This window comes from Monodon monoceros, unplaced genomic scaffold (genome assembly GCF_005190385.1).
Source record: "Monodon monoceros isolate NGI ecotype Baffin Bay Population unplaced genomic scaffold, NGI_Narwhal_1 Super_Scaffold_15, whole genome shotgun sequence".
Classification (NCBI taxonomy): Eukaryota; Metazoa; Chordata; class Mammalia; order Artiodactyla; family Monodontidae; genus Monodon; species Monodon monoceros.
The window spans coordinates 10302434-10314819 of record NW_021703771.1 but is presented as its reverse complement, the minus strand read 5'-3'; positions in this window follow the sequence as shown (position 1 = coordinate 10314819).

Genomic DNA, 12386 nt, shown 5'->3' with positions numbered 1-12386 from the left:
ATCATAAACCAGTGCTGAGTTTTGTCAAAAGCTTTTTCTGAGTCTATTGAGATCATCATATGGTTTTTATTCCTTAATTTGTCAATATGGTGTACCACATTGATTGATTTGCATATATTGAAGAATCCTTGCATCCCTGGGATAAATCCCACTTGATCATGGTGTATGATCCTTTTAATATGTTGTTGGATTCTGTTTGTTAGTGTTTTGTTTAGGATTTTTGCATCTATGTTCATCAGTGATATTGGTCTATCATTTTATTTTTTTGTGATATCTTTTTCTGGTTTTGATATCAGGGTGATGGTGGCTTCATAGAATGAATTTGGGAGTGTTTCTCCCTCTACAATTTTTTGGAAGAGTTTGAGAAGGATCAGTGTTAGCTCTTCTCTAAATGTTTGATAGTACTTGCCTGTAAAGCCATCTTGTCTGGAGTTTTGCTTGTTTAAAGATTTCTAATAACAGTTTCAATTTCATTACTTACGAAGATCTGTTTATATTTTCTAATTCTTCCTCGTTCAGTCTTGGAAAATTGTACCTTCCAAGAATTTGTCCATTTCTTTGTGGTTGTCCATTTTATCATCATATAATTGTTTTGTAGTAGTCTTTTAGAGTCCTTTGTATTTCTGTGGTGTTAGTTGTGATTTCTCCTTTTTCATTTCTAATTTAATTGATTTCTGCCCTCTCCCTTTTTTTCTTGAGGCATCTGGTGAAGGGTTTATCAATTTTGTTTATCTTCTCAAAGAGCCAGCTTTTAGTTTTATTGATCATTGCTATTGTTTTCTTTGTTTTCTGCTCTGATCTTTATGATTTCTTTCCTTCTACTGACTTTTGGTATTCTTTGTTCTTCTTTCTCTAGTCTCTTTAGGTGTAGGGTTAGATTGTTTATTTGAGATTTTTTGTGTTTCTTGAGGTGAGATTGAATTGCTATAAACTTTCCTCCTAGAATTGCTTTTGCTGCGTCCCATAGGTTTTGGGTTGTTGTGTTTTCATTGTCATTTATTTCTGTGTATTTTTTTTATTTCTTCTTTGATTTCTTCAGTGATCTCTTGGTTATTTAGTAGCACACTGTTTAGCCTCCATTATTTGTGGTTTTTATAGTTTTTTCCTGTAACTGATTTCCGGTCTCTTAGTGTTGTGGTCAGAAAAGATGTTTGTTATGATTTCAATTTTCTTAAATTTTCCAAGGCTTGATTTGTGACCCAAGATGTGATCTATCCTAGATAATGTTCTGTGTTCACTTGAGAAGAAAGTGTATTTTCCCACTTTTGTGTGGAATGTTCTATAAATATCAATTAGATCTATCTGGTCTATTGTGTCATTTAAAGCTTGTGTTTCCTTATTTATTTTCTGTTTGGATGATCTGTCCATTGGTGTAAGTGGAATGTTAAATTCCCGTATTTTTGTGTTACTGTCGATTTCCCCTTTCATGGTTGTTAGCATTTGCCTTATGTATTGAGATGCTCCTATGTTGGGTGCATAAGCATTTATAATTGTTATATCCTCTTCTTTGATTGATCCTTTGATCATTATGTAGTGTCCTTCCTTGTCTCTTGTAACAGTCTTTATTTTAAATTCTATTTCATCTGATATGAGTGTTGCTACTCCAGCTTTTGATTTCCATTTGCATGGAACACCTTTTTCCATCCCTTCACTTTCAGTCTGTATGTGTCCCTAGGTCTGAAGTGGGTCTCTTGTAGACAGCATATATATGGGTCTTGTTTTGTATCCATTCATCTAGTCTCTATCTTTTGGTTGGAGCATTTAATCCATTTACACTCAAGGTTATTTTTAATATGTATGTTCCTATTAGCATTTTCTTAATTTGTTTGGGGTTTGTTTTTGTGGGTCATTTTCTTCTCTTGTGTTTTCTGCCTAGAGAAGTTTCTTTAGCATTTGTTTTAGAGCTGGTTTGGTGGTGCTGAATTCTCTTAGCTTTTGCTTGTCTGAAAGCTTTTGATTTCTCCATCAAATCTGAATGAGATCCTTGCTGGGTACAGTAATCTTGGTTGTAGGTCTTTCTCTTTCATCACTTTTATTATATCCTGCCACTCGCTTCTGGCCTGCAGAGTTTCTGCTGAAAAATCAGCTGATAACCTTATGGGGATTCCTTTGTATGTTATTTTTTGTTTTTCCCTTGCTGCTTTTAACATTTTTTCTTTAAATTTAATTTTTGTTAGTTTGATTAATATGTGTCTTGGTGTGTTTCTCCTAGGTTTTATCCTTTATGGGACTCTGTTCTTCTTGAACTTCGGTCACTATTTCCTTTCCCATGTTAGGGAAGTTTTCCACTATAATCTCTTCAAATGTTTTCTCAGACCCTTTCTTTTTCTCTTATTCTTGTGGGACCCCTATAACTTGAATGTTGATGCATTTAGTGTTGTTCCAGAGATCTCTGAGATAGTCTTCAATTCTTTTCATTCTTTTTTCTTTATTCTGCTCCTCAGCAGTTATTTCCACCATTTTGTCTTCCAGCTCACTTATTCGTTCTTCTGCCTCAGTTATTCTGTTATTGATTCCTTCTAGTGTATTTTTCATTTCAGTTATTGTGTTGTTCATCTCTGTTTGTTTGTTCTTTAGTTCTTCTAGATCTTTGTTAAACAATTCTTGTATTTTCTCATTCTGTGCCTCCATTCTATTTCCGAGATTCTGGATCATCTTTACTATCATTACTCTGCACTGTTTTTCAGGTAGATTATCTATTTCCTCTTCATATATTTGGTCTTGTCAGTTTTTACCTTGCTCCTTCATCTGTGACATATCTTTTTGCTCTCTCATTTTTAAAAAATTTTTTTTTATTTTGGAGACTATGTTCCTGTCTTACTGGTTGTTTGGCCTGAGGCTTCCAACACTGGAGTTTGTAAGCTGTTGGGTAGACCTGGGTCTTAGTGCTAAGATGAGGACATCTGGGAGCCCTCACTCTGATGAATATTCCCTGGGGTCTGAGGTTCTCTGTTAGTCCAGTAGTTTGGACTCGGAGCTCCCACTGCAGGAGCTTTGGCTTGACCCCCGGCTCGTGAACCAAGATCCTGCAAGCTGCGTGGAGTGGCAAAAACCAAAAAAAAGAGAGAATAGTAAAGTAAAAAATAAAATTAAACTAGGAAACCAACTAACAGCTATGTTAGAAAAAATATAAAAATAAAAATATAGATGAAACAACAGCCAGAAGATAAAACAGACCACAATAATAAAAAAGAGGAGGAGAAAAAGAAAGAAAAAAAAAAGGTGGAAAAGGCCTTGGCTGTGGAGGACAGGACCTAAGCAGGGGTGATGTTTGGACAGTGGGTGGGGCCAATGCTCAGGACCCACAGTGCTGGAAAAGGTGGGGGGTTTTGGGGGCTGGGGCTTAGGCTCAACAGAACAGTAGGAGCCCAGGCATGGCTTCTGCCTCTGGTTTCAGAGGGTGGGGGACCCCACCTGGGAGCCCAGCAGGATTTCTGGGCTCTAGTGGGTGGAGTAAATGCCCTCTGCTCCTCTCCTGCTCCTCTGGTCCTGTAGGTCCACTCCCACCTGTCTCTCTTGATTTCCCCAGCCTCCCTCCTATGACCCCAGGGCCCATGCGGCCTGTAGAGGGCTTTGGAGGGCAGGGGACTAGCCTTCGAGCTCAGCAGGCTCCCCATGCCTGATTGGGCAGGGCAAACACCCTGCGCTCCTTTCCCCCTCCTCTGGTACTGGAGGGGCCCTCCTGCCTGCCTCTCCTGTTCTCTCCCAGACTCCCTCCTTCACCCCCAGGGCAAACCCAGTCCCGAGGGGACCTCTGATGGCATAGGACCCAGCCTGAGACCTGAGCAGACTTCCCTGGCTGATTGGGCAGGGGAAACACTGGGTCTCCTCCCCCACCCTGATCTGAGGCCCTGATGGTCTCTCCAGGTGTGGGAACCCCTCTCCCTTCTCAGCCACCCCTCAGGGGTGCCAGTCCTGTCTGGCATCCACTTCTCCCGCCTCAGTCCCCCCACCTCTTACCAGTTCGCTTGGGGGTTCTTCCCATCTCCTTGGGCATTGGGGTCCCCCACCAGTGTCTGTCAGTTGCATTAGTTGTGGGGAGACACAAACTCTGCATCTTCCCATACCACCATCTTGACTCCAAGACAACACTTGTTCACTTTTAACAATCTTCAGCTAGTTAGAGGTTTGAAATTGTACAAAGAGAGCATCTGAATTCTTGGAAAAAGGGTGAAGTTCTATAACTAATGTCTAAATTTAAGTTTCTGAAATAAACTCATTTAGAGAAAGTTTTCAGAGACCTTGAAGGCTCTGTAAACACCATTTTGGCCCAACCCTGGACAATGGTTTGTAAGATTGTGCCATTTCTGTTTTTAATGTGGAGACTATGGTCAAGAATGTAATGTTATGTCATGGGCTAATGTCTTTTATAAAAATAATTCTTATTTTAGTAAAATTAGTAATATCTTCTTCATTGCTTCCCTAGCACCTTTACAGAGGGGTCTCAATTCATAGTCCTTGGAACCCAGCAAGCAGCTCAGAAATTTCTCTGTAATACTGTTGACCCAACCAGCTCTACTGAAAGAGGCCTGCGTCATAGGAAACCCCTGATCATCAGGCAGAGGAGTTCATGCCAGCCTTGTGTCACTGAAATCTATGTATTTTCAACTAAAATACCCTCACAGGTACACAAAGTCTCCATCTAGAACAAAGTACATCAACTCTGCCCACATCGACAGATTGCAAGGGTGGTCATTTTAATCTCAGCTGTAGACTTGCATACAAACCTGTTAGGGTATATGTTACATGATTTAGATTTAAGAGTGCTTAAGAAAACTAAAATCCCAGTGTATGGTAGGCTACTACCAATGTTTACCAATAGCCTGTTCTTTATTTATAAGTACGCAAAAGGTTGTGCTTCCCCACCTCCTGGAAGTTAAGAGAGGTGATGTGCCCTGATTTGGCCAATAAAATGTGAGTGGAAGTAACTCATGCCATTTGGGGAGGAAGCATTTAATTTCCAATGCTCAGCTCTTGCCCCGTTTTCCTCTGAAGCTGAAAATGTTACTGAACTCTGGTCCAGCTACTTGCTGCTCAGAAGCCAATACTCAAGAGGTAAGTGTTGGTAGAAAGGAAAGGTTGCTTTATTCAGGAACCAGGGGATAAGATGGACTCATGTCCAAAGGTCAATTCCCCACTGCTGATCAGTGGGAAAAAGGTTTTAAAGCAGAGTTTCCGGGATGTATAGGTGGAGGAAGGGGGCTGCAAGCAGAACAGCACAGTCAGCTCTGACAATCATCTTGAAATTGGTCATGCTATGGTCTGATCAGTGTCATCTTGATTGTTTTAAATACAGTTAATCTTCAGTTCCAGGGTCAGTTTGTTCCCATTTCCTTGAGGCCAGTTCTCAGAATTGTGGAAGCTTATGTCATGGCTACAGTCTGGTCATCATGTAGTTAACTTCTTCCACACAGTGAGGGTTTCAGCATCTACAAAACAGCTAAAATAATATGGCTCAGAATATTATCTGTAGCCCTTGAGGAGGAACTAAAGGTCCTTGACTATGTTTAATGACTAAACTATTATTTATTTGGTCTTGTTTGACTGTTTTCCTTTGCTTCTGCATTTTCTCACTTCTCTGATCAAGTTTAAACTTCAGCTAAAATTTATCTACAGATAAAAGGCAAGCAGAGGAAATGGGATGTGTATGTGTTGTGTCTGTCCTGGGAAGGCCCCATAGGGTCCTGCTCCACTTCAAAAACTCTGAAGTAGTACACTGAAAAGACGCCAGCATTTCAGGATAGTGAGGAATGACTTGCCGGGGCAGAACGCCCAGCTCCACCACTGACCCAAAATGGACATGCAACGCAAGCACCTAAATAAACTTTAGTTGTATTAAGCCATTGAGATTTTGGTATTTTTTGTTACCTCAGCATAAACTATCTTGACATATACACCATGTTTTTCCAATAAAGTAAAAAAAAAAGGGAGACTTAAAAATGCCAGTAAAAAGTGATGTATAATTATGATAAAAATAGACATATTTTTAAATGAAAGTGACAAGGAAATGAAAAATATTTTACAGACATGTTGGCTGAGTGTTTCAGTTGTAAGAATATTTCTAAAGGATATAAAGAAAATCATATCACTTATGAAAAATTATGTGTCCAGGCAATTGATAACAAGCAAGAGATAGCAATTCACAAAAGGAAAAACCTACTGTTAAATCAGATGAAATATAGGAGTTTGAGAAATTAAAACCTGATCAGGTAAAATACCATTGATAAAAATTTTATCACAAGTATAATTGGTATCTGGTATCAAGGGTTCAAGTAGTGTGTGTAGATTATTGTTAGCAGGAAAATGCTCAATATTGACCAGTTTTGTAAAAGAATCCCTAACAAGAAAGACATCATTGGGATGGAATATGCAAATTGTAAAACTTTGAACTCATTTACTAACCAATTTTATAAAAATATATTCTGGACTTGAACCTGACTTAATCAGTTTCTTAAGTCCATTTGAGCTTAAAAAAAAACGGACTTAAGAAAGAGCTTTTTGAAAGATAATATGCTTATAAACTAAGGAGTATCTGTACTTACATACCCCATTTTCATTAAGGAATTCAGAAGAAATTTTCAACCATTAACTTAGAAAGAGGAGAGGTTTAGCCATTCTTTCTTTTATTTTTCTACATTTGGTCTTCTTTTTCTCCATCTTCTTTTCATACTTTGAATTTCATTAGCATTCCTCTTCCATGCTCAGACTCCATTTCTAATCTAATACAGATCTTTGTAAAGGAAATTGAGGAAAAGATCCAGTCAACGTGAGCAGAGGACGCATTTTGTGAAAGGAAACTTAAGAGGCAGAGACGGCTACTCTTGCTGGCAAGTTAGGAATAGACATATCCACATGAAATTTTTTCATAGTATCATAGACTCTAGGACAAGAAGGAAAAAAAATTAAAAATAGTTTAACTTTTTCATGAAGTAAAAATATCCACTGCAACATTGCCACAAAGCCTTCATTCCATCTCCAGTTGAACAAAACCAAGGAGGCAGCAATCATTTCCAAAGCACTCCATTCTACTTTGTATAGATCTCATCATTAGAAAGTTCTTTTTATTCAGCCTGCATCTGCCTTGCTGTGGCTTCCATTGGTCAGTGTTTCTTGTCTTGGCCAAAGGTATACAAAGCAAAGAAGTGATGAGCTGGAGTGTTTTCATCAGTGCCCTGGGTCAGAATACCAGGTTCATATCCTGGCCCCATGTTTCAGTATCTGTGTGTCCTCAGGAAAATTACTGAACTGCTATGGACTGGATTTCTCCATCTGAAAAACAGAGATAATATGCTAATATAATCAACAGTGTCTACAACATAATGTTGATTTGAATTTAAATGGGGCAATTTGGAGGCCTGAGCACGACACCTGCCACATAATAACCACATAATGAATGCTAACTGGATTATAAATCTCTCAAATTACAACCATTCAAATATTTAAGGGTTGCTCCATCTAACAAATCTCTTCCGCAAGCTACGTCCATCTCTTTTATTCCAATATATCTATGCCTTAAAGCTGTAATTTGTGTAAGAACAACAGTTTTTATTATGGAGCAAGAAAGAGGTCTAGGAAGATCTCAGAGTATTTGAGTAATTCACCAAGAAAGGGAATAGCAACCTGGCCCTCTGCAGGCAAAAATAAAGACCAAGAAAATAATCATAATTCAGAAGTCACAGAGCACTCCAATTTAATCTCTCCCAGGCAAAATCATGTAGAAATATTGCTCTTTGGCTCATGTTTACCAAGTCCAAACAGATAAATGCTGTATCTGGTCTTCAGATTTTAATCCTTTGTAGTCATTTGCATTTTACTTTCCTAGGATAACATCAGCATGTGAAAACACAATGTTTTCTTTCTAAATGTTTTGCCTTTGAAACATTTTCCTCTTTCAAAGCAGACAGCACTATATCAAGGAATATTTCATAGGCCTCAAATAAAACTTCAGTTTTTATTTCATTGAAATACTTAGGTTCATCAGCATCAACTTGAACCACTTCTGGACCCCAGCCCCACCCAACACTAGTTTTATTTCCTTCATCCCATTGGCTTCTGTATCCTTGAATTAATTTAATATAAATGAAGTTCATCAAATATCTGATGGAGAAAAAGTGTATCTCAATGAATGACCACTGAACCATATGAAATAAAAATTAATATAAGCTAGATAATGAATGTATTTATAAGTCATAAAGAATACTAAGAGAAAAATGAAGAAAATGAGGTGTCATGAAACCCAAGGGAAGACTGTTTCAGGAAGATAGACTCTTAATTAAAGTGGATTTCTACTAAGAGAGCAAATGATATTTCCTATCTAGCCTCAGATGGTGGCATGGAAAAAAAGAGTTATGCTGTGTCCCTCCACAGAAGTTGCTATGATTGGAGTCTTAGGTGCTGAATTCTCATCTCATCTGTCATGAAGGAATATCTTATGGATGATCATATGTGACGCCCCAACTCTCTGACTGATGAATTCAATGACAAGGCATTATCCTGCTGATGGTCTCCACAGGAACTGGATTCTCTTCTTCATTCTTCTCATCAAGTGAGACCCAGATGGTTATTGAGCTCCTGGGAAGATGATGGGTTGTGTAGGTATGGGCCTGCTGCTAGAGGAGGAACCTGGTTAAACATAAGTCTTCAGTGCACCTAAGGACATACTCCATATTTCTTGTCTCATCCTGGAGGAACTGTCATTTCTCATCTCCCACTCACATCTATTCCTTTCTCTTTGTTTCCATCCACCTGTTTACTGAAAAGAACTATAGAAAGTGATATGCTAATCTTTCTTTCCAACCAACGATGGATTTACTCACTTACAATTGATTTACTAGAAAAGTAGTGAGTTGATGCCAAGGAAAGTATTTGTTATTATTCTAATTACAAAGTAGCTTGGAAACTTTGTTATTTAAGCTTATTATTCTCTAAATCTAATATCTTTCTGGAGTTTAGGAACCACCATACAATCTTTCTAAATAGTAATTTTAAATGTGTGAAATTAGAGTACTTCTCCATAAAACATATAATGGCTAGTAACTTCCATTCTGACAAGATATTTTTATCTTTGGAAAACTTTGAATGATTCAAATAGGAAATAATCAAAATGGGAAAACGGACTTTTTTAAAGACTAAGGAAGCATCATATAGACATTTTGTTTGCAAAATGTAAAACTAATGTACGTTAGAAGAAATTAAACTTTAATATTAAAAATATCTACTTTGTTTTATGACTATTTATTTTTTATAATCCTGGGCAGAATTGTAAGGTCAGTAAAATTAATTTCTCTACCTTTTAATTATCTTTTTCCTTCCCTTCTTTTTTATTTGAATTTTATTCATTTTATTTTTTATACAGCAAGTTCTTATTAGTTATCTATTTTACACATATTATGTATATGTGTGAATCCCCATCTCCCAATTCATCCCACCACCACCACCACCCCCAACTTTCCCTCTTAGTGTCCATACATTTGTTCTCTACAACTCTGTCTCTATTTCTGCCTTGCAAACCAGTTCATCTGTACCATTTTTCTAGATTCCACATACATGCATTAATATATGATATTTGTTTCTCTCTTTCTGACTTACTTTACTCTGTATGACAGTCTCTACATCCATCCATGTCTCTACTAATGACCCAATTTCATTCCTTTTATGGCTGAGAAATATTCCATTGTACATATGTACCACATCTTCTTTATCCATTCATCTGTCAATGGGCATTTAGGTTGCTTCCATGACCTGGCTATTGTAAATAGTGCTGCAATGAACATTGAGGTGCATGTGTCTTTTTGAATTATGGTTTTCTCTGAGTATATGCCCAGTACAAGGATTGCTGGGTCATATGGTAATTCTACTTTAAGTTTTTTTCCATACTGTTCTCCATAGTGGCTGTATCAATTTACATTCCCACCAACAGTGTATGAGGGTTCCCTTTTCTCCACACCTTCTCCAGCATTTGTTGTTTGTAGATTTTCTGATGGTGCTCATTCTAACTGGTGTGAGGTGATACTTCACTGTAGTTTTCATTTGCATTTCTCTAATAATTAGTGATGTTGAGAAGCTTTTCATATGCTTCTTGGCCATCTGTATGTCTTCTTTGGAGAAATGTCTATTTAGGTCTTCTGCCCATTTTTTGACTGGCTTGTTGTCATTTTTTTAATATGGACCTACATGAGCTGTTTATATATTTTGGAGATTAATCCTTTGTCCGTTGATTCGTCTGCAAATATTTTCTTCTATTCTGAGGGTTGTCTTTTCATCTTGTTTAGAGTTTCCTTTGTTGTGCAAAAGCTTTTAAGTATAATTAGGTACCATTTTTTAATATTTGTTTTTATTTCCATCACTCTAGGAGGTGGGTCAAAAGAGATCTTGCTGTGATTTATGTCAAGGAGTATTCTTCCTATGTTTTCCTCTAAGAGCTTTATAGTGTCCAGTCTTACATTTAGGTCTTTAATTCATTTTGAGTTTATTTTTGTGTATGGTGTTGGGGAGTGTTCTAACTTCATTCTTTTACATGTAGCTGTCCAGTTTTCCCAGCACCACTTATTGAAGAGACTGTCTTTTCTCTATTGTATATCCTTGCCTCCTTTGTCATAGATTAGTTGACCATAGGTGTATGGGTTTAGCTCTGGACTTTCTATCCAGTTCCATTGATCTATATTTCTGTTTTTGTGCCAGTACCATATTGTCTTGATTACTGTAGCTTTGTAGTATAGTCTGAAGTCAGGGAGTCTGATTCCTGCAGTTCTGCTTTCTTCCCTCAAGATTGTTTTTGTTATTCGGGCTCTTCTGTGTTTCCATACAAATTGTGAAATTTTTGCCCTTGTTCTGTAAAACATGCCATTGGTAATTTGATAGGGATTGCATTGAATCTGTAGATTGCTTTGGGTAGTATATTCATTTTCACAATATTGATTCTTCCAATCCAAGAACATGGTATACCTCTCCATCTGTTTGTATCACCTTTAATTTCTTTCATCAGTGTCATAGTTTTCTGAGTACAGGTCTCTTATCTCCTTAGGTAGGTTTATTCCTAGGTATTTTATTCTTTTTGTTGCAGTGGTGAATGGGATTGTTTCCTTAATTTCTCTTTCTGGTCTTTCATTGTTAGTATATAAGATTGCAAGAGATTTCTGTGCATTAATTTTATATTCTTCAACTTTACAAAATTCATTGATTAGCTCTGGTAGTTTTCTGGTGGCATCTTTAAGATTATCTATGTATAGTATCATGTCATCTGCAAACAGAAACAGTTTTATTTCTTCTTTTCCAATTTGTATTCATTTTATTTCTTTTTCTTCTCTGATTGCCATGGCTAGGACTTCCAAAACTATAATGAATAATAGTGGTGAGAGTGGACATCCTTGTCTTTTTCCTGATCTTAGAGGAAATGCTTTCAGTTTTTCACCATTGACAATGATGTGTGCTATTAGTTTGTCATATATGACATTTATTATGTTGAGGTTCGTTCCCTCTATGCCCACTTTCTGGAGAGTTTTTACCATAAATGGGTGTGGAATTTTGTCAAAAGATTTTTCTGAATCTCTTGAGATGATCATACGGTTTTTATTCTTCAATTTGTTAATATGGTGTATCACATTGATTGATTTGCATATATTGGAGAATCCTTGCATCCCTGGGATAAATTTCACTTGATCATGGTGTATAATCCTTTTAATGTGTTGTTGGATTCTGTTTGCTAGTATTTTGTTGAGGATTTTTGTATCCATATTCATCAGTAATATTGGTTGGTAATTTTCTTTTTCTGTATCATTGTCTAGTTCTGGTATCAGCGCAATGGTGGCCTCGTAAAATGAGTTTGGGAGTCTGCCTTGCTCTGCAATTTTTTGGAAGAGTTTGAGAAAGATGGGTGTTAGCTCTTCTCTAAATGTTTGATAGAATTCATGTGTGAAACCATCTGGTGCTGGAATTTTGTTGGAAGACTTAATCACAATTTCAATTTCATTACTTACTGGTCTGTTCATATTTTCTATTTCTTCATGGTTCAGTCTTGGAAGGTTGTACGTTTCTGAGAATTTGTCCATTTCTTCGTGGTTGTCCATTTTATTGGCATAAAGTTGCTTGTAGCAGTCTCATGATGCTTTGTATTTCTACAGTGTCTGTCATATCTTCCCTTTTTCATTCCAAATTTTATTGATTTGCATCCTCTCCCTTTTTTTCTTGATGTGTCTGGTTAAGTGTTTATCATTTTGTTTATCTTCTCAAAGAACCATCTTTTAGTTTTATTGATCTTTGCTATTGTTTTCTTTGTTTCTACTACATTTATTTCTGCTGTGATCTTTAGGATATCTTTCATTCTGTGAACTTTAGGTTTTGTTTGTTCTTCTTTCTCTAGTTCCTTTAGGTGTAAAGTTAGATTGTTT